This window comes from Patagioenas fasciata, chromosome 1 (assembly GCF_037038585.1).
Source record: "Patagioenas fasciata isolate bPatFas1 chromosome 1, bPatFas1.hap1, whole genome shotgun sequence".
Taxonomy (NCBI): domain Eukaryota; kingdom Metazoa; phylum Chordata; class Aves; order Columbiformes; family Columbidae; genus Patagioenas; species Patagioenas fasciata.
The window spans coordinates 113,197,623-113,221,706 of record NC_092520.1 but is presented as its reverse complement, the minus strand read 5'-3'; the positions used below and the strand labels follow the sequence as shown (position 1 = coordinate 113,221,706).

Genomic DNA, 24,084 nt, shown 5'->3' with positions numbered 1-24,084 from the left:
TTTTTTTTTTTGCTTGATCTCAACTCTCTGATGTAAATGTTTTTTAAAAGTAGCTTTTAATTTCTTGACAGATTTATGTTGCCTGCAAAAAAGCAATGCCTGTAGGAAGTGAGCATTCACATCTTCGTGTAATTCAACATTGTTATAAAAATGAGTGCTACATCTACAGTCATTGAGGATTATAAATGTTTTTAGTATTTTTTCAGTGTCTCAGAAAATAGAGGTGGGGGGTTTTCCTTATAGTACAATGACAGTGAATTATGGTTTATATAGTTGTTTTTTACTGGTTAAAATACGTATCCTTTGAAAATCTAACTTAGGTAGCATAAAACTGCAAGACCTAATGCATGTGTGCTAAAGCATCAAAACAAGTATTGAACCACAGTAACTTGATCAACAAAACCTCTGTTAAGCTTCTTAACATTTTGTTAAAGTGTTTTTTTGTGTGTGCGTGTGTAGTTTTCATCTTGAAATGGAAGTATTTTCAGCAATTAGATGAGGAATGCAGACACCTGCCCTGTTGTATTTCTGTGCATGTTAGAAAGGACTAAATCAGCACTTGTGACTTCAGCAAGTTACAGAAATGCAATGACTGATGTTATGAGGGCTTTTTCTTGAAGGGTTCTGTGAAATGATATTGGCTGCCTCATGTATGAGTTGGATCTTATAGACTGAGAAACTGCGATCTGTTGGGTGTTGTCAGTGCTCAAAACTGTCGGAGAAGGTACTTTCTTATTCATTGTATGTATAAATCAATGTATGTCTGAGTCAGTATAGGCCTAATGGTTGTGTTTATTGTCATTAACAGTGTCAAGCACTGTTTAAAGAATATTGGGCATTTGCATTAACATTATTTTCTAAAGGTTGTTGGGGGAGAAGTGTCTAATCTATTATCTGCATGTGTGAGAGTGCAAGATTTGAAATGTCACAAGGCTAGGGCTGGGTGTTAAGTTCTATTGTGTGGAGAAAAAAAATCCTATTTAAGCTTGCATTCTAGTGATAAGTTTAGTTTGACAGTGACATCACCGTGCAAAAAATGACTTGTAGGCAATAAAGAAGAAAAAAATAGAAACTTATCTATAGCAAAGTCCTGTTAACAAGCTTCCCAGAGGTGCCTGTTAAGTGCAATGTTGGTTTATAATTTTGTCTCGTTTACCAAAAGGTAGAGCTTTGTAAAATAGTATGTGAGGCCAAACAGAAGTATTTAGTTGATATTTTGGTGAAACAAAGTAAAATTAATGCTTCTTCTGCCTACAGTTAAAAATAGAACTTCCTGCATGTCTTATCGGCTGCAGATGTGACAGTTCACATTCACCAGCAAAGCCAGCCAGTATTGCAGCTTTTAACTAATCTTCAAGTGGTTTCTGGTTCAAATAAGCTAGCTAAAGACGACATGCTCTAGGTACTTGATAGGCTGAGAGAGTTGAGGTTGTTCAGCCTGGAGAAGAGAAGGCTCTGGGGAGACCTTTTTGTGGCCTTTCAGCACTTAAAAGAGGCCTATAAGAAAGATGGGGACAGACTTTTTAGCAGGGCGTGTCCTGACAGGACAAGGGGTAATGGTTTTAAACAATAGGAAGGGAGATTCAGGCTAGATGCGAGGAAGAAATTTTTTACAGTGAGGGTGGTGAAACACTGGCCCAGGTTGCCCAGAGAGGTGTTAGATACTCCATCCCCAGAGACATTCCAGACCAGGCTGGACAGGGCTCTGAGCAACCTGATGTAGTTGAAGATGTCCCTGGTCCTTGCAGGGTGGTTGGATGAGATGACCTTTGAAGGTCCCTGCCAACCCAAACTATTCCATGTTTCTACTTTTCCCGCTTCCATGGCTCCTGTGGCAGGGCAGTGTGCATGCTCAGCAAGGTTTTGCAGTGAGGCATCCTTGAGTTACTGGTGACCTGCTGCCAAAAGCATCAGTGTCTTCCATGCCAGCCACATGGTTTCACCCCTCTCTTGCACTGGTACTGGTACTTATCTGAACTGACAGTAAGATGGACTAGCAAAAAAACTTTGTGCAGTGTTTCATTTGTTTCTTTTTGGGGAGGGTAGTTTTCAATCGGTTTAGTTCCCTAAGCTGATTTAACCTTCAGGGCAGATGGGTATTTAAGTGGCTTATGTCAATTAAGTTTAATATAATAAGGAATTGGCTTAGGCAAAAGTGATGAGTCCGTTTAAAACCTTCTCTGAGTAAAGCCTCTTTGTGGACGGCAGTCCTGACTACTGATTTTTAAAATACCCCTGGAGTAAACCAACATATCTCTAAACAGGCTTCAGTGTAAGTTTAAAAGGAAGGATTCACTTCTCAGAATCAAGATGGATGTGTAAAAGCCAACTGAAGTCAATTATATAGGTGTCAGAGTTAGTCCTTCAGTCAAGTAGCAGCACTGAAGTGGCTGTTAAGAAGTGAGCGGGCTACAAGCAGCAGAACTGATAATGGGGACTGAGTTTGGGGTACCAGCAGCAGCTTGGGAACACGCATGAAAGGTTTGGGGAAGTCAGTGATGAACGTTGCTGTTGCTGGCAGGGAGCAAAGTTGGTGCATAAGGGGACTGGATGTAGGAGCAGACTAATGTCTTGAGAGTGTGTCGGCAGCGCGGTACCTCAGAGCTGTGTGTGAGAGGGAACGGGGTATAACATCAGCTAGATGTGGGGAAGATCCTGACAGCAGAGCACCTCTGAGGAGGATCTTGGTGGGGTGTAGAAACATAGAGTGTAAGTGGGGAAGGGTGGAATGAGTGGCTGGGAGGAGTGGCTGACAAGTTAGAAGGCTGTGCTGCCACCCAGCGTGACCTGGACAGGCTAGAGAGCTGGGCGGGGAAAAATTTAATGAAATATAACAAGGGCAAATGTAGAGTCTTGCATCTGGGCAGGAACAACCCCAGGTCCAGTATAAGTTGGGGAATGATCCATTAGAGAGCAGTGTAGGGGAGAGGGATCTGGGGATCCTGGTGGACAGCAGGATGACCATGAGCCAGCACTGTGCCCTTGTGGCCAAGAGGGCCAATGGCATCCTGGGGTGTATTAGAAGGGGGCTGGTTAGTAGGTGGAGAGAGGTTCTCCTTCCTCTCTACTCTGCCCTGGTGAGACCCCATCTGGAATATTGTGTCCAGTTCAGGGCCCCTCAGTTCAAGAAGGACAGGGAACTGCTGGAGAGAGTCCAGCGTAGGGCAACCAAGATGATGAAGGAAGTGGAGCATCTCCCTTATGAGGAAAGACTGAGGGAGCTGGGTCTCTTTAGTTTGGAGAAGAGGAGACTGAGGGGTGACCTTATTAATGTTTATAAATATGTAAAGGGTGAGTGTCATGAGGATGGAGCCAGGCTCTTCTCAGTGACAAACAATGGTAGGACAAGGGGTGATGGTTTCAAACTGGAACGTAAGAGGTTCCACTTAAACTTGAGAAGAAACCTCTTCTCAGTGAGGGTGACAGAGCACTGGAACAGGCTGCCCAGGGAGGTTGTGGAGTCTCCTACTCTGGAGACATTCAAAACCTGCCTGGACGCCTTCCTGTGTAGCCTCATCTAGGTGTTCCTGCTCTGGCAGGGGGATTGGACTAGATGATCTTTCAAGGTCCCTTCCAATCCCTAACATTCCGTGATTCTATGAGAAAAGGCATGTTGAGGTAATAACAGAAACCACAGAGCAGCTGCTAGGGGTACTTGGAAAATGGCTTTATCACAGGTGTTTGGAGCTATAACTCATCAAAAGATTGTGGTAGTGTGATTGAGGAATTTTTTAAGGGACCTGAATGGGTTAAGGTTGAAATTGCCATGTCGAAGAGGAGGAGACTGTAATATTTAAATTAGATGAACAAGATTCTTGTCTGCTTATGGAGAGGAGCAAAGAGTTTGGTGTTGCATTTTTGCTTTGCTGCCAATCCTAGCCCTATTTCATGGAGATAAATCTCTCAGTTCTTAACTAGTCATTAATGGCAAGAGAATGGAGGTATAGGCTTTGTTCTGCCATGCTACAAGGGTCTTGATAATTTCTTGATTCTGTTCCAGATGGAGAAATTAATTTGGACTTTGTGCAATTAGGGTGTGCTAAAAGCATGGCAAGACATGATCTGTCACTTTTAATGGCCCGTTGAGTCATTTGAGTCAGCCGTTTAATACAGCTAGCCCCCGAGCGAGGCTTGCTCTAGATATGTTGCATGATCAAACAAGCTGTAGTATTTCTGAGTTTGTTTCTCTGCCTGTCTTTTTGTGGGTGTTTGCTAGAGTAGGAAAGGCTCTTGCATCCAGTGATGAGCTTGGTGGTCTCTCTGTGGTTTGCAGGATGGAGGTGATTCTGTGCCGGGCTGTTAGCTCTTTTGCTCTTGTGGCTGAAGGAGCTGAATACCATCAAGAGCTGAATTATTAAATATCAAAAACTGAAGGGACTAGGTGGTGTGTTTTTTTTTTTTGTTTTTTTAAATTTTTGTCTTCAAAGACTTTTCTATTTCAGTATATTTAATTGGCAATGGGACAAAAATAAAGTACAGTGATATCAACACCCTTGAACCAGAGAATCAAAGGCTATCTTTCATAGCTTTCTGAAAGAGTTACTTTCAAGATGAAATATCTATGGAGAATCTTGTTGAAACTGTTTTGATTTGTGTTATACTTAGGCTGAAGCTCTTTCACACACACAATGGTTAGGATTCTTTATGGCAAAATGCAGAGTTTGGTACTGAAGCTGAAAATGCATAATACTTCAAAATTGATTCATTTAATCTTGGATTACAGTTTAAACAACTACAAATAAGACTTCTAAAAACTTTAATACACAACACATTATTAGAAAGAGTTGCTTATCTACGTTTGGGAAGGCTGCTGAAGTACTGCATAATTATCTAATACTGTAGCATAAACAGTTTGTGAGACTCTTGTCAAAGTGTGTCACAAAGTTACTTGACTTGAACAGCAATTCCATGCATGCTTGAAAGGGAATTTCAGAATAAAAAGTAAACTGTCCTTTTGTTTTTTTTTTTTTTTTTTTTAAGTAATGTAGGGTAATTATTAGATGGAGAAAGCATTGCATGTATTTAGAAATTAATGTTTAAACACTTGTGTGTCTTCTGCTTCCCCCAGATTACATCTTTTGGAGAAGAATAAGATTCACAGTATGAAAGATATGATATGGCACATAGGTAAAAATCCCTGGACCCCAAACTTCAGAAGAAGTTAACCACAAAGCCTAAGAAAAATTGATGTAATGGCCAACATGGCTATTGGATCATAGATCAATTTTAATAGCATCTGAATAGTTTCTAGCACTGTAATTGTTGAGTAACACAAATTATTGATAGTCATCAGGTTATGAGCTAGAGAAAGCATTACTAACCTCTCCTTTATATAATAAAAAAAAAAAAAAAGGAAATGCATGTTAAGACTGGAAATGCAATAGATAATTTGTCAAAATTCAATGAAAGAACATGCATATTTGTATTGCATATTATATATGTATTTCCAACTGTATGCATTGCACTGAGCGATGATGTTAAAAAAAAAGGCATACACTACTTTGTGTTGGTTTGCATTGTCTTATCTTTGCTTTTCTGCCAGCTCATAGTTTATTCAAGGGAAAACCTAGTGGTGCTCTGGTGGTTGTGGGTGTACTGAGATTTGTGATAAATAGGCACCGTGTGCTCAAGGCTCTGCACAGGCATTTGAATTCAACTTCTGTGTTTAATGTAGCTGTTTAGTTGGGCCAATTAAATTAAAGAATTATTTGTTTAGAAAAATGTTAGTAGTACCAGCTTGCAGAACAGATGGTTAGAAATGCTGTCTTTTGAAATGATGTTATAATTTCTCCTGTGTCTCGAGATTCCTTTGAGTAATCAAATACAGTCCTTCCCTAAATACGCTTACATGTGTGAGCTTCCAGTTTCTTCCTTTGACAATGCTTCAGTAAATTCTTCTTCTAGGAGTACTGTGATAATTGATTGTAACCTACTTCTTAACTGCAGTTTGATTTTGATGCTTTTGTCTTGTCTGTACAGCAAAAGACATACTTTTGAGTAAATCTCCATGCTTCACAGAGGTTTTAAAAAGTGATTTTCCTGAAAAGGAAAGCAAAAGCATTTTAATTAAAAATAGTCAGTTGTTTTTGGATCAGCTTTATTTTGCATCTGGACTGGTTAGCCATAAACTTGTGTTGGCTTTAGGGGAACTTTGGGAGTAAAACTCATGTCATCAAGAAGAACAACTGTTGTGAAAAGTTTTTGATCTCACACAGTTCTCAGCCCTTGGAGACTGCAGCTTAATGCACACATGGTCCAGTGTTTTAATATACTTGTTTATAGTCAGGCCCTCAGAAAGAAGCCACTCTCTTGTTATGTGTGTTAATAAAAAGTAGTTACAACAAACTTACATAGGAGTCAAAGAAATAACAGATTTCTTAAGCCTTTTGCCTTAGTGGAGGGGAGTGTGCATACAGGGAGAATGAGAGATTTTAGGGATTGGCCTGATCCTTCCCTTCATGTCGTTTGTATTTAATAGTTCTCTGCACTTTGAGAGTCTTGTGTACTGATTCAGCTGAACTACTACTTGATTTCTTGTAACACCATGTAATGCACTGAATTTAAGAAGCATTTTCTTTGATCTTAATGAATGGGTAGTTTCAGCTAAGTTGCTTTGAATTGATCTGCAGTGTGGAGCATGGTTACTGTTCTTGAAGTGTGTTAGTTAAGTGCCTTCTATTCAGGAAGATGATGATGTTGAGGGGAAAAATTAACTGGTAAACCCTGCATGCTTAAGTAATATCAGAGTTGTAGGTTGGGATTTTATTGTTTTGTGTTTTTTAATAGGGTATAGCTACATTTTTTTCCCAAGAAATTGCAAAATAAACCCTTTAGTTTTTGCTTTAAAAAGAAAAAAATAGCTTATTTGTGGAATAAAATATCAAGATGTTAATGATAAGTCTAGCTCTTGGATTCTGATTGATTGATTGATGGGACTATCACGATACTGTAGTTTCAGTTCCAGGAATTTTTTTTCTTATTGTGAAATAAGCTGATTTGTGAATTCCTGTTTGTCTTTTTTAAGTAGTTTTCTATATGTGCTTATATGAAGTTTTAGAGAAGTGTTACAAATTTCTTCAGTTAACCATGACATAAGGCTTTCAGGCAAAAAGTCCTTTTAGTCCACGACCAGGTATCCAAACACAAATATATAGGAAGGAGTATCTGAATGTTTTGTACAATGTCATTTAATCATCTGGTATTTCAGCCAACTTACCATCTACAAGATTCCTTACAGCTATAGCCTCAGTGCTTCTGTTGGTAAACATTTATTCTGACTTTACAGTCTGGAAAGCTGGAGTTGAGAAATGTTTGCAGGTAATGATCTGTGGAAGATTTGCTGAGCCAACATCAGTTGTGTTGTGTTTTAGTGTTGTATTATTTTTTCATAAAAAAAAGAAAAAAAAACACAGTAGTGTTTCCTATCCTTGGCTGTGAATGTCAGTCGGAACCTCCTATTTATTTATACTCAATCTGTTCTCAGACATTCGGGGGCATCCTAGGGAATCATCAACTACCTTAATTTTTAATACATTTTCAGAAACAACTTGTGGGAATCTTGGCACAAATTCTGATATCCCAACTTTTTCTCTTCTAAGAGTGTGTCATGTGCTTAGAAAAAAAAAAAAAATCTGAAGTTTTCCCAGAAAGCTATCTAAAAAAAAATTGAACATTTTGTTGAGCTTAGGTATAAACCTGTTTTTATGCTAAGCCAGGTCACAGGATGTTTTTCTATGACCCAATAAAAGGCAATTCACCAGATGGTTTATATGATACAGATATATATATTTTAAACAAACAGTCATAAATTTTTTCACAATATTTTGGGAATACGACTGACTAGATAAAGTTCCAGTGATTATGGAAAACAGTCAATTTTTGTAAACTTCTCCATTCGACTCAAGTATCAAGCGCCTTGTGTGTAGACCTTGTTACAGGTACAGGGTGAACTCTCTTTTACCAGAGTATGCTGTAATACTGTGTTAGGTAATTGCTGGGAGTAATCTTGTAAATCTGTCCATGCCTGTTCAGGGCTTCTGTTCGGTAATAGGATGATGTAGCTGATCTTGTTCTCTGGACATCTGCCTGCTAGAAGTGAGCCGCGTCTGCTCTTCAGTTTCACAGTACCTGCTAAACAACTCTAAGGTGATAATACACTTTCATTACTGTTGACCAGGACTCAGTTTTGATCCTTGAGTTGAAGACTTTCTCCTTTGTTGGTTTCTGACTTGTATGAAGCTTTTGGTCATTACCCGATTCTTTCAGAAATAGCGTCTGAAAGAGAATATTGCTAGTGTTTTTTCTTTTAATGGTTTACATGTAAGGGGTTCTGATTTTTGATTTTTTTTTTTTTTGTATTTGTTTATTTAAATACAGCTGCATCATTTTATCCTTAAAACTTACTGGAATAAATTTCTGGAATATCTCCTGAATGTTGTTATGTATTGTATGTGAACATCTGGGGTTTTTGAAGTCTTGCATGTATGACTGTTTGCCTACCCTGTTCTTCAGGTACTTGTTTTATTCTTTCTGAAGTCAGTTGATAAATGAAATAATGTTTTTTTTTTTTTAACCTTAATCACAACCATAAGTTTATTTTCTTTACATTTAGAATCTATTGAACATTTATAAAAGGCTTTTCTGTCCTCTTTAAAAAATAAATTACCCTGGGTCTAAAACTTTGGTTCCATTAGGGACACCCCAAAACTGTGGAGAGTTTCCTGGCTTTGGAGATTTTCTCCCTGCCTTCCAGTCCATGAATGGTGTGCTGTAAAAAGCAAGTATTTTGAGATCATGTGTTCATTTTTCTGTCTTTGGCCCTTTATGTGTGTGCTCTGAAGCTTGTTTTTCAAAGTGGATGAAGATTTTAGTACCTATATCCAGACATTTTTAGGATGTTTCCTGTAAATAAAAAAAAAAGTTTTCCTGAGATGTTCTAGAGATTAATATCCTCTTTACTGTGGTGGCTGTCTCAAATTAGGAATACATAGTTTTTTTTTCTTCCCATTACTGAAGATGGTCAGATGTCCAGAATTTTTCAAGAATAAATTCCAAATAGTTGTCAGGGCACTTTGGTTAAAGAATTTCTGAGCATTTTAAGATATTATACCTGGTAGGATTTAAAGTACTTGAGTTCTGGTGCAGTTTAGGTTTTGAAGCTTTTTTAGCTTTTTGTTTTTTTTTTTTAGGTGAGGGAAATCTGTGTTATGAATAGAATGCTAATACAGGAGATTTTCCTTGAGTCCACATTCTACTCATTTTATATAGTGTCTGTTTGCTGGCAGAGGCATGCTTTTTTTTTTTTTTTCGCGGTAAAAATAGCTTGCAGCTTATTGAAAAACAAGGCAGACCTGTGCCTCAAAATCCGAATGAAACTGCTGCTTGGATGAGGCTCTAAAGAGGGCATTTATATGTTGTGGAATGAATGGCATGCCTGCGCTAACTCCTGCAGGCCGGCTATTTCCAAGGTATCAGCCAGAGCTGTATGTGCCGCTCACTTCCCCCTTCAGACGCGAAGGTTTCTTCCTTGGCGAGCTCCTGGCCCCAGCGGGTAGAACGGGGTGGAGGGGGGCAAGAAAAAACCAAGCAAGATAACTACATGTGTGTTTGCTTTTTATTTTCCACCCAAACTGTGATAGTTCATGGGCTCCTTGTGCTTCGTGAGCTGGCGTTGTTTTTCTAATCATTGTTCTTTGAACAGTGTAGTTAGGAATTTCCTGTTCACGTTTTACTACAATGGTTTGTTTAAAATGATAGACCGCAGTCTTTTTCCTGACCTAAAACTAGATTAGCCTTGAATGTCGAAGAGAAGCTGGACAAATAAAGAGGAGAGACTATATTTGCTCATGTCATGGAGAGAGGCCTTTTAACCATGGTCTCAGTTATATCAAATACCACAAGTCACGTTTCTTAAATATTTATTAAGAAAAATAAACATAGTTATTGTATTAACTGGCATGTCTCCAAATTCCTATCTCTTTGATTCTCATGAGTGAGTTGCTTTTAATCAGGAGAAATATTTTTAATCAAGACTCTGGTATCTACTGAATTACTGAATTCAGTGTTACCTCAGTTCTCTTCTCTCCCCCGCGCCCCCCTGTTGTTACATTTACAAAATGCAACAAAATTAACCTCAGCAAAGTTCAAGTTATAGAATGTGATGACAAACTATGAGGAAATACTCAAACTGGGAATTAAACTGCCTTTTCTCAATGCATCTGGTGCCTGTGCTAAGAAAGAAGTTCCGTAGTCTTCAGATGTATTGCCATGTTTGCTTTCAGATTTTGTGAAAAAAATATCTCCCAAGCCCAGCAGTTTTGAATGCACGAGGAACTGCAGTGTCCCTATCATACAAGTTATGTTTATTTAGGACATGTTCGTTGTGTAACACTGCTAATTTGTGTACGTAATGCACATCTGTATTGATGAACAGTACAGGTAGTAAAGCAATTGATTTTTATCTGGGAAGAGATAAAATTTCAGTGTTTAAACACAATATATAACCTCCACTTTGGGTTTTTATTTTACAGAAAAATTACTGTAACATGTATTGTTTTATGGTGTGGCATGAAAGCTTTATCCAATTTTGGAGGGATGGCTTATTGACCTGCCAGAGTTGGCTACTGAGATTGTTACTGACAAGTGTCAAACACTTTATACCATGCTCTTGGGTATTTTTAATGCAAGAATGTGTGTGAGAATGTGCATGTGAAATTCTGATAAACCTGCTAAATTGATTTTTTTTTTTCAGGCTGGGAGATGTCAGATTTGTAAGATTGTGGAGTCTATAGCTGATATGATGCACAGGCATGTCATTACAAGGGTGTTGCCAGTTAAAATACTCAGCTGTTATGGTATTTCCAGCTTAGCATCTAACTTTGTTCCACCCAGCAAATAGTCACATAAATAGGACTAGCTGTGGATTTTTAAAGGAAATATTCAATGTATTTTTAAAGAAAATAGCATTTGGAAGAGAAAATATTTGGGTAGCTTGCACGTGAACGTCTAGGGTAGGGCAGGGAGATGCCTTGCAGGGTACTGAGCCTGATGTCCCAAAGAAGCTCGCAGTAGATGTTATGTGGAAAATGTTACCATTTATAGAGATCAGGTATTTCCGTGAGTACCAGAACTAATGAAGACTGGTTTCCTGTGGGTTTGTGTCTTATGGCTGATTGACTTCGGTGTCTGGGAAGGTGAAAGTTCTGGTGGATGCTTTTTACCTTGCATTTGGGATATTTGCATCTACTTGCCTCCCAAACAAATTTTCTGATACCTGATTAGGTGTAAACATGGCCTTCTTGGTTTCTACTAGGCTTCCTATTGTATAAACTTTCATAGATATTTGAATTATCTAGGGGATTTCCCTAAAATTGGAGAATTACCAGTGGAATGAAAACCAAATAGACTTAGGTCTATTAGTGTTGTTATTAATAGAAATCACATATCCACATTTTTATAGGAGATGGGACTACAAACCCTCTTTTTTTTAGGCCCCTGTTGTCTGCTAGCTTTTAGTAGCTGGTTCATTGAAACAGCCCCAAAACAAGTGATGCTTTTACCTAATAAGTAATTTTGAGATTAGTGTGTCAGATGTTATGGTACGGACTTGGACTATAATATATATATATATATATATATACACATAAAATATCTGTATTGTTCTGTGGTGTGTGTGCAGTGGATGCACTATTCCCCCACAAATGGAACACAACATTAGACAGACAGAAGTTTGCAGTGTGGCTGTGGTACCCTGCCAGGCTTTTAGATTTCATTTTCTCTATGTGTCAACAGACAGGGCAACTTTCAGTAGAGATCCAGAGTCCTGCAGAAGGTTTATCAGTGAGTTCCCTGCTATTAATGTGCCTCCTGGAGCTCATAGTGGTCATTTTTTATTTGTAAGGATAAGAAATGTGTCTTGTGAAATACCGTCAAGAGTGGTAGATGCCATTGGTTTTGCTGTCAGCAAAGATTGTATGCTTTGGTTTTGACTGTCATTAATCACATATTTTTTTCTACTTGAAAGAAGCTGGAGTTCAGTAAGCTTGGGTGTGAATAAACAGGGTTTTCAATCTTCCATGTGAGTGCTTTTCATGTAGCAATATGGGTGAGTAGTTTATTCCACTAGATGAAGTAAGTGAGGTGAATAAGGTGAGTAAGCAATTTCATTATGAGACGCTCTCAGTTGTGTCTAAATGCTATGTTGCGAATTTGGCTCATGCTTTGAGCTGGTTGGGAGCCAGGTGGCTGTGGTTAATTAATCACCGAACCTGAGCTAACAAGTCCTGTGTAGGTCAGGTTGTATTAGGTGGAGCTTTGTGTCACACTGGAGTAGCTGGAAGCTGTAGGATAGGACAGAGCTGCTTTGGGTCTGCTCAAAACCATGTAGAAAAACTGTACCAGTGTTTGTGTGGAGTAATTAAATTGACTATATGAATTCACTGTAATGTTGCTTTCTTTGCAGAGATGAGTTAATGTTCTTTTTGTGCAAGTTGTAGGCAATAGTTATTTCTTGTAAGGTTGTATTTATAAAGCATACATAAAATGTGTAGTATCATAGGATGCTTCACCAGTGTTCGTTAAATGGATTCACAACTTTCTTACCTGTTGATTTGCAGTAGTATAGTATTTAGTATGTAATAAAGCTATCTTAACCAAAGATCTTTCAAATAAAGCTATGACTTCAGGAAGATTTCTAATATAATCCATCACAATAGCTACTTGAAAGAATAAGTCGAATCTTCAAAGTAGACAGTTAAATTTCTCTTTTCAAATACTTGATAGAAACAGAAAAGTGCCTTTAAGTTTTTCTTCCCAGTCTTTAGATTTTCTTCCCTGCTTTGGATTCTTTGCCCTATCTCCCAGCTGTATTAGTGCAATGCGTTTTCTGACCTTCTCTTCTACTTGTTGTGAAATATCAGTCCTAAAATGTCATTTGTCTATTGTAATCATGCCTCTTCAAAGTGAGAGTATAGTTCAGTGGTACTGGTTTGCGATTTGGGAGATTAGGGTTCAGTTCTCTGTTCTACCACATGTTTTTTTTTGTGTACTGTTGGTTTTAAACTCCTAGTATCTGGTGGTACTAATTATGGTATTTCTTTACAGTGGTGTTCTGATTACAAATGAATAATGTGATTGTACAAATACAAATAAAACAAGAGTGATGTAAAGATTCAGTTATCTTTTTTTGACCTTGTTTGCTAATGTTTGTGCTTTTCCTTTGTAAAGCACTTTCTAAAATCAGTGATACTTGAATGCTTTCAGTTACAGCCTTTCAAAGGCAGAAGAGCTCAGTTTCCTGCATATTTTATTACTTTACTTAGATACATGAAATAAAGTTTTACTGATGACATCAGGAAGAAAAGTAGCAGTAAGCAAGTTTGATATGAGGACAGAATGGTGTGGTCTCTCCCGCCCTCTTCCCTCCTCTCCTTTCTACCTTGCTATCAAAGGCAGCAGGTATAATTTTTTTAAAGAAGCGTTAAAAATTGTTGGTTTATTGATCTTTGTATTACATTGTGCTTGCCAAGCACAATACTGTAAATGCAGATACGTCCCATTTTCTGCAAGTGTACGTTCATGTGTTAAGCTCTGTCTTTTAGCTGTGTAACTTGAGTTGAAAGTTTTGTTTGTATTAGGTTGATGTGGGCAAGTAACAGGTGTCTACCACAGTACAAAATGGTTGGTGGCTTAACCTGTAGTGGTTTTATTTGGTGAAAGCAGTAGCCATAAGGTCATCAGAATACTTTGGGAGTTAATAAGACGCATGTGACTATTGACAGCTTGCAATAGGAAAAACGGTAGCTGTAAATGAGCGTCAAGTAGCCCTCCAGCTTCTCCTGTGTGACACCGCATGGTAAAGCTGTCGGTGTGTGTTGCTCCCATGCCAGCCCCTGAGGTGGGATCTGTGCCAGGAGCTGGAACAGCATGGTGACCAATGACAAAACCCGAGGGAATGGCAGGAGGATGTGCTGGGGAAGTTCAGGTTGAACATTAAGAAAAGGTTCTTCATTCAGAGGGTGGTGGAGCACTGGCACAGGCTCCCCAGGGAGGTGTAACAGCCCCAAGCCTGACAGTGTTCAAGAAAAGACTGGACAACACCCTCAGACACGGACTTGATGATCCTTGTGGGTCCCTTCCAACTCAGGACATTCTATGATTCTGTGGTGGGGCTGGGGAGCAGCTGGCAGCACGTAGGAATCGGCTGCCATCAGCTCTCAAGGGTTGGGGTGGGTGCCAGAGCTGTGAGAACGCCTTTGTGTGATTCCAGGGAAGAAAGATGGAGACAGGGCTAAGAAAGGAGTGTTTTTGTTGTTGTTCGGATGGCTGAGGATTTTGTACAGTCAAAACTTACACACATAAAAGTGTGTGTTTAACAGCAACGTAATGGGAACAGAGTAATCTGTGCTGTTAATGGCTATGTGTATGGGAAAGCACATGTCTGACCTAGAAGGTGTGTTTGAGAATGCTTTTGTAGTTCTCTTGGAAATGGGAGATCAAAGACCTGGAGGTTCAAAACAATGGAAGAATGTGCTGGGATTAATTGTACAAAGTACACAAGAATGAGCTGTTTGTTGAGGACAAGGTGAGTTCATTTTCATGGCTACTTTTGAAGGAAGCAAGAAATAAAAATAAAATTAATTTAGGGTCTCTGACGGCAATATTTTTTTTTTTTCTTCTGAACATTAAAGTTTGATGGATGTTAAAAATTGCCAGAAGAACTTGTTCGTGATTAGAGTATCTCATAATATCTTTAATACCTCTTAAATTTAACCACGTGTTAGACAAGCTGCTATTGAAAATGGCATTTGTGTGATTTGTTTTACTTTTAAAAGCAGTTAGAGTCTATATACAAGAGCTCTTTAAACATTTTTGTTTACTTTTTTGCTGTTCTTGGGTCACATAAAATGTTACATTGTGAAATCATTTTGGCTCAGTTGTCAATAAATTCTGTGTCATCCTTTTAAGTATTCTAGATTTATATTATGGCAACAACGATGCCATCCTGTCCTTTGCTTCTGTCAGCATTCATTTTCTGGGAAGAAGTAAATGCTGAATAGTGTCCCTTTTATGTGTTTTCTGGAATTTTGACAAGTGCAGATTATTCAGTCGGTAGAAATGTGCTTGCGTCCCTGGGTGTCTGCCCTTAGCGTTGCTGTAGTGCCACCTCAGAAAGCAGTGTGGTTTAGAGATATCTTGGATTGTTGATTTACCGCTTTGCATGTTGTGCTTTGTTTTAGAGAGTTTAGGTGTTGTGGGGTTTTTTTGTTTGTTTCGTGTTTGTTTGTTTTTTGAGGGCAGAGTGACTGATGTTCTTCCCCACATCAGCATTTCACTTGAGACTTGACTGTTGTCTTAAATTAGTGTATTTATTACTGCTTCTGAGAGCAGTTAGGGGAAATTAATTGTCTCCATAAAACTAACTTTTTCAGGAATTAGAAGCATTGACTCATTGCGAGTAAGACGCATTGCTCAATATATGACCAGAGGGAAGGTGGGGGTCCAGACCAGTCATATCTGTAAAACTTAGGCTTCCATTAAAATGTAGCACAACAACACAGTTTAACCAGGTGTGTAGTTAGGTTCCTTGCGTCAGAAGACTGTTCTGAAAAGAACTTGAAAATGATCAGAGAGGCTGAAAAGCAGTGCTGCTGAATGGTGATTAAAAGTACCTTGTTAATTTGGTTAAGGGGGAGTAGATTTAATGCAATATGGTAGCAATTTATTCAGCTGGTGGTATCTTTATTGTAGTCTAATTAGAATTTGAGGGTAAAATTGTCAAGGAACTTCTTGAGGATGTTAAAAATTTAGGATCAGACTTTCAACTGTGATAATAAGTAGTGAAGGGATAGAATGGAGACCTTTGTTCTTGTAACAGATTCCATCCTCAATAATTCCTTGTTGTGCTGTGGCAGAATTAAATCAGAAATACAAATCCCATGAAAAAGAATCCTGTGGATTTAATGCTGGGAAGAATGCGGAGTAGGGATGTATGTAAACATCTGAGTTCACTTGTGGGGAAGTAAGACCTGCAAAAGGAAGCTGGATGAAGGGTGATGGCAGAAGACAGGCTTCCCTGGCAGCAGCAGCAGTAGTCTAGGAAATGGTGAGAAAAAACTCTTCTTCGAATTAGTTGTTCAGTTGTACAGGATGGGGGAGGAAATAGGGAGTACTCCTGTTTCTTTTTCCATGGCTGTCTTATGAAAGGCTGTCTTCTTGCTTAATGGGTAATCGTAAAAAGTTTTTAGAAAGTGATACAACATGAAAATGTGTGGAGCAGAGCAAGTTCGTAAGAGTCATTACCACATTTTTCTGGGAATTTCCTGTTGAGCTTGTACGCTCTCCTGCCTTCCTGTGCACCATCATTTCCCTTTCAGTTCACTTGGGTTTCCTAATAGCCTTTGAGGGGTGGTGGTGAGTTTCTGAAGTCCTGGTCTCTTAAACAGACTTTAGTCACAAAGTTTTCAGTACACATTAGGCATCCGCTGTCTGGAATAGTAATCGTGGTTCAGTCTGCTTCATACCTTTCTTTTACTGGATCTCCTGAAGCATTGCTCATCAACCCAACTAAGCAGGCAGGCTTACAACGCTTCTGAAATCTGTGGATATTTTTCTCTTTCAAGCTACTCAGAGATTGAATCATTAAATCTTTCAGTAGTTGGAAATAGCCGCTTGTTGGGAAAACTTTGCCATCTATCTCAAATTTTTGCTGATTGACTCCTATGTCCAGGAGACAGTTCTACAGTAGCTCCCAGTGTGTGTTGGGCTTTTTTAACCAGTCTTAACAGATAAATGGATTAATTGGTGTTTTCCAAACGTGTTGTCCGTGACAAGTTCCTATCTCATTAGATCTTAACCTTTCACGAGCAATGAAGGAAGTGTTCACATTGGGGATTACTGCTCCTGCAGGCAACAGTACCACTGCCCAGCACTGGATGTTCAAAGATGCTTTTGAGGTTTTGGTTTTTCATTTGGTGACTATGTGACTTTCTCAGGAAGGAATCAGACTTCTAAAATAGGCCCTGCTGCCTAAATGTAGTCTTCCTAACAGAGATACTTTTGTGATGGGTATGTAAGTTTGTTTTTTTTTTTTTTTTTCCTGTTTAATTAAGTTACATGGCCAAACACATTCTAAAATGCCAGAATTAAGGTCTGCAATGCCATTATTTTGAAATTATCATTACATGGCTGCATTCTGTTTTTGTTTGGGTGGGTTCTTTTGGTCTTCCCCCCCCCAGAAAAGAGTGAGCCTTAATGTACCCTTAGGACACTGCGAGTTGGATTAACAGCTTTTTAGGAATAGTAGGAGACCTTGCTCACCTCCTACCTCCTCTACATTGGCTTTTTTTTCTTGTCTGATATAAAGTAAACTGATTCCATTCAGTAACCGTGGAGAAAAAAACCCTAAAATACTACTTTCCCCTTCCCTGCTTTTTTTTTTCCTTTGCTTTTTTTTTTTTTTTTCCAGTTTTAGTGAGTTGAAGCCTACCTACTGCTAGCTTACTGTGTGACCAGATGAGTGTCAGAAGTGGTAGTGCTATGAAATGATGGGATTGTGCCATTTAGGGCAGCAGAGGGGGATGCATTTGAAGACAACAGAAATCTCTCTGGTTTGATTGTACCAAGCTGTTAATCTAGCTTCCATACAAAGCCACAGGTTGAGTTTATGATATAGCTGGTGTGGAGTGCACAGAGAGGGATAGAGACCCGTTCCAAGTTTCGGAGCAGAGGGATGTAAAGGACAGCATCATCGGCTGGTCCCATCTTTTCCCATCCTGCTGATTAGACTGTGTCCTGTTCACACTGTTGCCAGCCAGGCCCTTCTGCTCCAGCTCCACTGTTAGCCCTTCTCCCTGTTCTTCTCCTTCTCTGTCTCTACCTCCTCGCATCATCTATTGTTTTGTGATTGCCACCTTCTCTTCTTCCAGCACCTGGTTCCCGTGCTCCTCATCCTTCTGTATCAAGGTGTGCCTGGTTCCTTCTTTTCCTCCATGGTGTTCGGGTGCTAACAGGGATTGCATTGACACTGAAAGGAGAATCTGGCTTCCTAATCTCTGTTCCCCAAATACAAGGAGCCAGGGAGCAGGTTGTATTGGAAATGTTTTCTTGGGGCTGCTCCATGTAGCAAACCTTCTGGTGCCCTGGCACACTGGGATTGGGTGGGTGTGTAGCCAGGATAGGTCTTGGGAAGCTGGTGCATGTTCAGTTAATTAATGAATCTGCAAAGAGCAGGGCTTCCATACTTCAGAGTTACGCTGAGCGTGTGCAACAATATTCCCGCTCTTCAACTTCCATGTGCCTTCACCAAACTTGAATATTTTTCCATGGGGATAGTCAGAGACCTAAAAAATTCAGGTCCCGGTGTTACTGGTGCTGAGATTATCTGGCAAGGCTGCTGTAGGAATTCTGGCATGGGGATGGGGAGGGACAGTGTTTTTTCCTCTGCTTCATTGTTTCAAATGGCTGAGCTGTTTTAAATGAAAGTTCTCATAAGAGATGAGAATGGGGCACACCCTCAGGAGGGAGAACTTCAGCCAGAAGCACTTCAATCAAGCAAAATTAGAAGCAATCAAAAAAAAATTGCCTAGTGAGGCAATGCATAATGAATAATACTAGACTTCCCAATGAATGGGTGGCACTGCATTATAGTAATGTGTAGATGATACAGCTTTGTACTACAGCAGCGTTTGGATACCTGCTACTTTTTGTTTGTTGATATGCAATACTTCAAGATAAATGGTTCAGATACTTATTCTGTAATGTACATCTTTTTCAATACAAACAAACACTGCTCTTACCACTATGGAAAATATGCTCTCGGTCAACCACGAGATGTTGGGCAAGGTTGCAAGAACGACCAGCTGAAGTTTTGTGGCCTATATTATGCAGGAGGTCAATTAGATGATGACAGTGATTCCTTCTGACCTTAAAATACGGACCAGGACAGCCGGGGCCACTCTGTGCTGCCGTGGTTGAAGTTAGAGGCTTCCTGCAGCTCCGGCTTCCTCGAACGCTCAGGGCCTGGAGGGAGGGAGCTGAAACTGGCTTTTGTGGCTTTTAAACTCTCCTTCCTAGTACTGGAGCTGTTCTTGGATACAGAGGATTGCACGCTGTGCACTGAAAATATCTGCATTTACTAACTGCAAAGGAATGTGTAAATATAGAAAAATACGCAAGTACAGAAGATTACCCCCCAAATATGTTACTGTGTGGTGCAAGGGTCCTTTGAGTGAGCAATATCCAAAGGGAACCTTTGGAAGCGACACCTACAACTTCTAGAAGGACTTGTCATTTACAAATAATAATAGTACAAACCACAGAACTTGGTTTCCTGAGTTGCTGTAAATGGAAGTGTGTTGTTAACACTCCTTTTCTAACACAAATGTAGGAAGCTGGCAAAGTAGTTAATTTCGGTGCCCTAGAAAAGTTTAAAGCGAAATAATCTAAGGAAACGGAAACCTCTATTTTTAACCTTCTCAGTCATGGGAGATAAGGAGGAAGAAGAGGAGGCCATCTACTGTTGAAGTCTCTTTATTATGTTACTGTATGCATTTAATCAAATTTCCACTGCTGTTTCAGAGAAGAGGTACTTGTTACTTGTGGATGTTCAGTTATGTTCAAATTAAGGTCAGTGTAGGTTTGATGTCATGGTGTGTCTTCTAATTTTTTTTTATTTTGGGTTTGATCAAGTTATCTTAAGATTTTTTTTTTTTCCCATCCCCCCCTTATTACACTGTTACTATTCATAAAAAGTACATTATCTGGCTGGATTACTTTGGGTTTTTCACAAAATATTTTTTATTGCTGTATTTTAAGAAAAGCACAACAGTGAAATTACTCATAATTCATCATATTACTTACTTGGAAGTACCTCATTGGTTTAGCTTGAAGCTTAAATATAGTATATTGCACAACTGCTGGCAACCATAGAAGTTATAGCATCAAACTTCATAACTTCAACCACTTACAAAAATTTCAGATGAACATAAATCTGTAAAACTGTCTTTTGCTTTAGGATATATTACTACATCACTAATATTGGTTGGGGAATACAGTGCGTTAGTTTGCAAGGTCAGCATTAAGGAGGACTGTATGAGGCAAGTGTATTTGGGAATAGTAATAATACTGTGATAATTAAACTTTGGGAAAATAGGGTGTTTTCCTGAAAGTTTGGAAACTACTGGTTGACAAGAGGGTTGACCTGAGTGTGGAAGCAGTTTTAAGATTTTAAGTATGTATTTTAAAGAATCTTCTTGCCACCACCTTCATTAACATTATATATTTGTAGCTTATGTGGATTTGTATTCATGACTGTTAAGTTGAGAATCAAAAGCTTAGAAATGATGTAAACTAATGCGTCATAAAGAAAATAATTTGGCAACTGTATGTGTGATTTTAAAGCAGAAATGAAGAATGAGCTGTGGAGAAGAAAATGTACAATGTCGCAAATTGTTGCAGAAACATGGCTTTTTTTCTTTAGGTAATTATTGGGCTCTAAATAAATTATTTTACTTAGCAGGGCGGTTGTTGCTTCAGTGGTATGAAAGAAGCAAAGGTTTTAGAGATACAGTTTCTTTTGTTAAATCTGATAGGTTTGGAAATAAAAGACACATTTCAAGCACAGATTTCTTTAATAGGTTTATTTTTAGAGTACCTTTAATACCTTAAAGGTAACTATTAACTGTTTTTTGTAATACCAGTAAAATATGGAGCTTTTAAATAAGTAGGTAGATTGAGAATGTCTGTATGTGTATGTTAATATATACAGTATTCACTAATGACTTGTCCATCACCATTCTAGGCAGCTGAAATGTGTGCCCATATGTGCTTGACTAAGGGTCTCTGACTCCTGGAAGAGCAGAAAAAACTAAAGTAATGAGGTGACTGCCATAGATCACTGCTTGCAAGAAATGGAGTCTGAAACCAAAAGCATCAAAGATCCTGTCAACATATTTCCACTTCAGTTACTTAGAACTAAGTCGAGCTTAGTAGCTCCTCAGTCAAGTGATTGAATTGATGCCCTTGGACCACGTGTGTGTGTCACATTAGTTGCGCTCTTTCGCTCCCACGTGAAGTATTGCTTTGTTAACATAGTTCAGAAACTTTAAAAGAGAAGCAGTCTGGAAAGTCTGCCATACAGATCTGCAGCATAGTTTGAGAAGGGGTCTGCTGGAGCACAGCGTAATGCCCTCTCTGGTCGCAGGCTTCCCTCTGGGCTCACAGGTGCCCACTCCATTGAGGGGGGTTTGAGGCCAGGGCTGTGGTCTTTTAAGAGGCAAAATTTCTCTGCTGTACAGACAAAGTCAGTGCTTGACAGCCCAGTAGCACCTTAGAAGACGTTAACACAGAAATGGGACACGAGTCCATCAGACTTCCAGGAATGTGATAATTTAACATGTCCGAGAAGTGCCATACATGGTACTTTTAGGAAAAACACGGAACTAGTATAACACTGTTTTCAAGTGGGCTGGAGGAGAAGGGGGAGCAAAACTGTTCTGAAAGGTTAAATGAGAAACTCTTGTATTGAATTTCTAATATTAGCTGGTAGTGTAGACTTTTCTGGGTGTGAGGCATTTGTTTACTGTTTTACCTCACAATTTGTTTTTAATAGGATGTATGTGAAGTCATGGGTATGTATATTCTTTTGGCACTTACCTACACATTGCTTTGTTCAGAGACTTGAAAAGAATGGTTTATTGAATATATATTTTTCCAACCATTGTTTTATGCTCAGTCCAGTTGTAGTTACTTTTTCCTCCCATTGTTTGTCATTTTCTGCTTCATTTCTCTAGAAACTGTTTCTGGTAACTCTTAACATGTGTTTTCTCTTTTACTAGTATCATTGAGTAATACTTATTTGTGGAAACAGTTTCGTTAAATTATTTCAGTAAAATGTAATTGAATATACTCCAAGTATAGTAAGTTTTTGCAGGACTGGGGCTTAAAATATTTTAAAATGTCGAATTACTGAAATGTTCACCAGTAGTTGTGCTGAGGTTGTTTCTGCACATAGACATGAGGTGTCGGTTCCTAATCTCATTAATCTTCAGTTTACCTCTAGGGGAATGCTAGTAAAATATAGGTTTTTTTATAGCCTATTCTAAAGCATTGCTTCTCTTAGACCACGGAAGTATAAAATCCCTGTAGCATGATGTTCATTGGGATGTTTTCTAGCATAAGGAGCCTTCTCTGTATATGAGAAGCATTTTCTTCAGTTAGTAACCAGTCGTAGACCACATCAGGATGTAATTGTGTGTATACCTCCAGATTCTGGGGTTAATATCTGTGCATCTTCAACTACTTGCCTTCTAGTTGGCCGAAAGATTACCACTTAACCTAACATTCTCAATTTTGCTGACTGAGACTTGTCTGAAGTGATTTAAAGCTATAATCTGTTCACAGAAGTGTTTTACAGTGCTTTCTTTATTGAAAAATGTTTAATTTAAGCCTCTGCCATTTGACACTTGAGTGGTATTTGGACAGATCAATAAATTGCCCGTGTGTGTGTGTGTGTATATATATACACACACACACATATACATGTGTAGATATATAGCTATTTCCAATCCATCTAGTTGGTAAAGAAGAATGATAAATTTAAGGGGGGTGGGCCTTCAGCAGTGCAGAGCCAAACGTTACAAACATACAGAAACTTGAATTACCAAAGGCTGTTAGAACGATTTAGAAAAATCTCTGTCGTGATGTTATGATCACATAGACTTCAAAATTTTGAATAAAAGTTTAGTCTAGCCAGATCAGACTGAGGGATAACAAGCTATTCAGCAAGTGGTGGTGTAATCTTTCTGGATATAGGACGTGAGGTTAGCAACAGAACATAAAAAATGGGAATAGAGTTCTGAAGTACTTTACCTTTTTGCTTCTGTACTACTCTAGAGATGGCCAAGATACCCTAATAAACTAGAACTGAAAGAGGCAATGTAACAGTGAAGGTGTGCTAATTTTTTTTTTTTGATATAAAGTTTAAGTGATCCTGCCAAGAGTCTGCAGGAAGCATTCCATTACATGGTAGTGTCTTGCAGCATTTAAGACCATTTTAGTTACTGGTTATTGAGATGTAAAACTTCTTTGGATGCCTCCTTCCAATGTGGAACTTAACAGACTTGAGTCTGGAGTTTTATGTCCCATTTTTCTTCCTCCTTGTCTGCTGGGAATGCCCCTTTTCCTGCCTGCTTAATTTTCTTCCTGCTTTGAGCTCCTCCCATTATTCTGGTTCATGTGTGAAGGGCTTATTACTAAGAACTTGCTGGTAAAGGTTCACAGGTGCACCTTTTCACCATTACTCAGCTGGCTCCCATTAGGAAAGTACAGGTGTTTTCTCCTGATCTAGTAGTTGCATATAGAAGTTGTGACCAGTGCTCAGAAGAGAACAATTTTGTGTGTATATACATGCCCTTACGCATAAGCACATCACAGAATCACAGAATGGCTGGAGTTGGAAGGGACCTCTGGAGATCATCTAATCCAACCCACCTGCTAAAGCAGGGTCACCAGAGCAGATTGCACAGGAATGTATCCAGGTGGGTCTTGAATGTCTCCAGAGAAGGAGACTCCACAATCTCTCTGGGCAGCCTGTTCCAGGGCTCTGGCACCCTCAAGGTAAAGAAGGTTTTCCTCATATTCAGATGGAACCTCCGGTGCTTCAGCCTGTGCCCGTTGCCCCTCATCCTATCGTTTGGCACCACTGGAAAGAGTCTGGCCCCATCCTCTTGACACCCACCCTGAGGTATTTATAAACATTGATGAGATCCTCTCTCAGCCTTCTCCAGGCTGAACAGACCCAGCTCTCTCAGTCTCTCCTCATAAGAAAGGTGCTCTAGGCCCCTAATCATCTTGTACACTGCCCTCTGTGTAACAGTGTAGCAACTCATCACCTCTCCCAGTGTCTCTTGCAGGATGGTGTAGTTAGCTGGCGGGCAGGATTGTGCCAAAGTAAGGCAGTCAGAAATTTGAGTTCTCAGATCAGAGGAGTAATTGTAAAACTAAGGACAAAACTGCCAAGCAGTTTTAGACAAAACTGAGCTTAGAAATAGACTTTAATATGTACTGAGGACATAGAAATCTGAGAGC

General features: G+C 39.2%; 1 protein-coding gene across 5 annotated transcripts in view; it reads left to right on the top strand.

Moving 5' to 3' along the window:
- Positions 1–24,084, top strand: part of WWC3 (WWC family member 3) — a 104,166-nt gene that overhangs the window by 6,928 nt on the left and 73,154 nt on the right. The gene's annotated exons all lie outside the window — the stretch shown is intronic.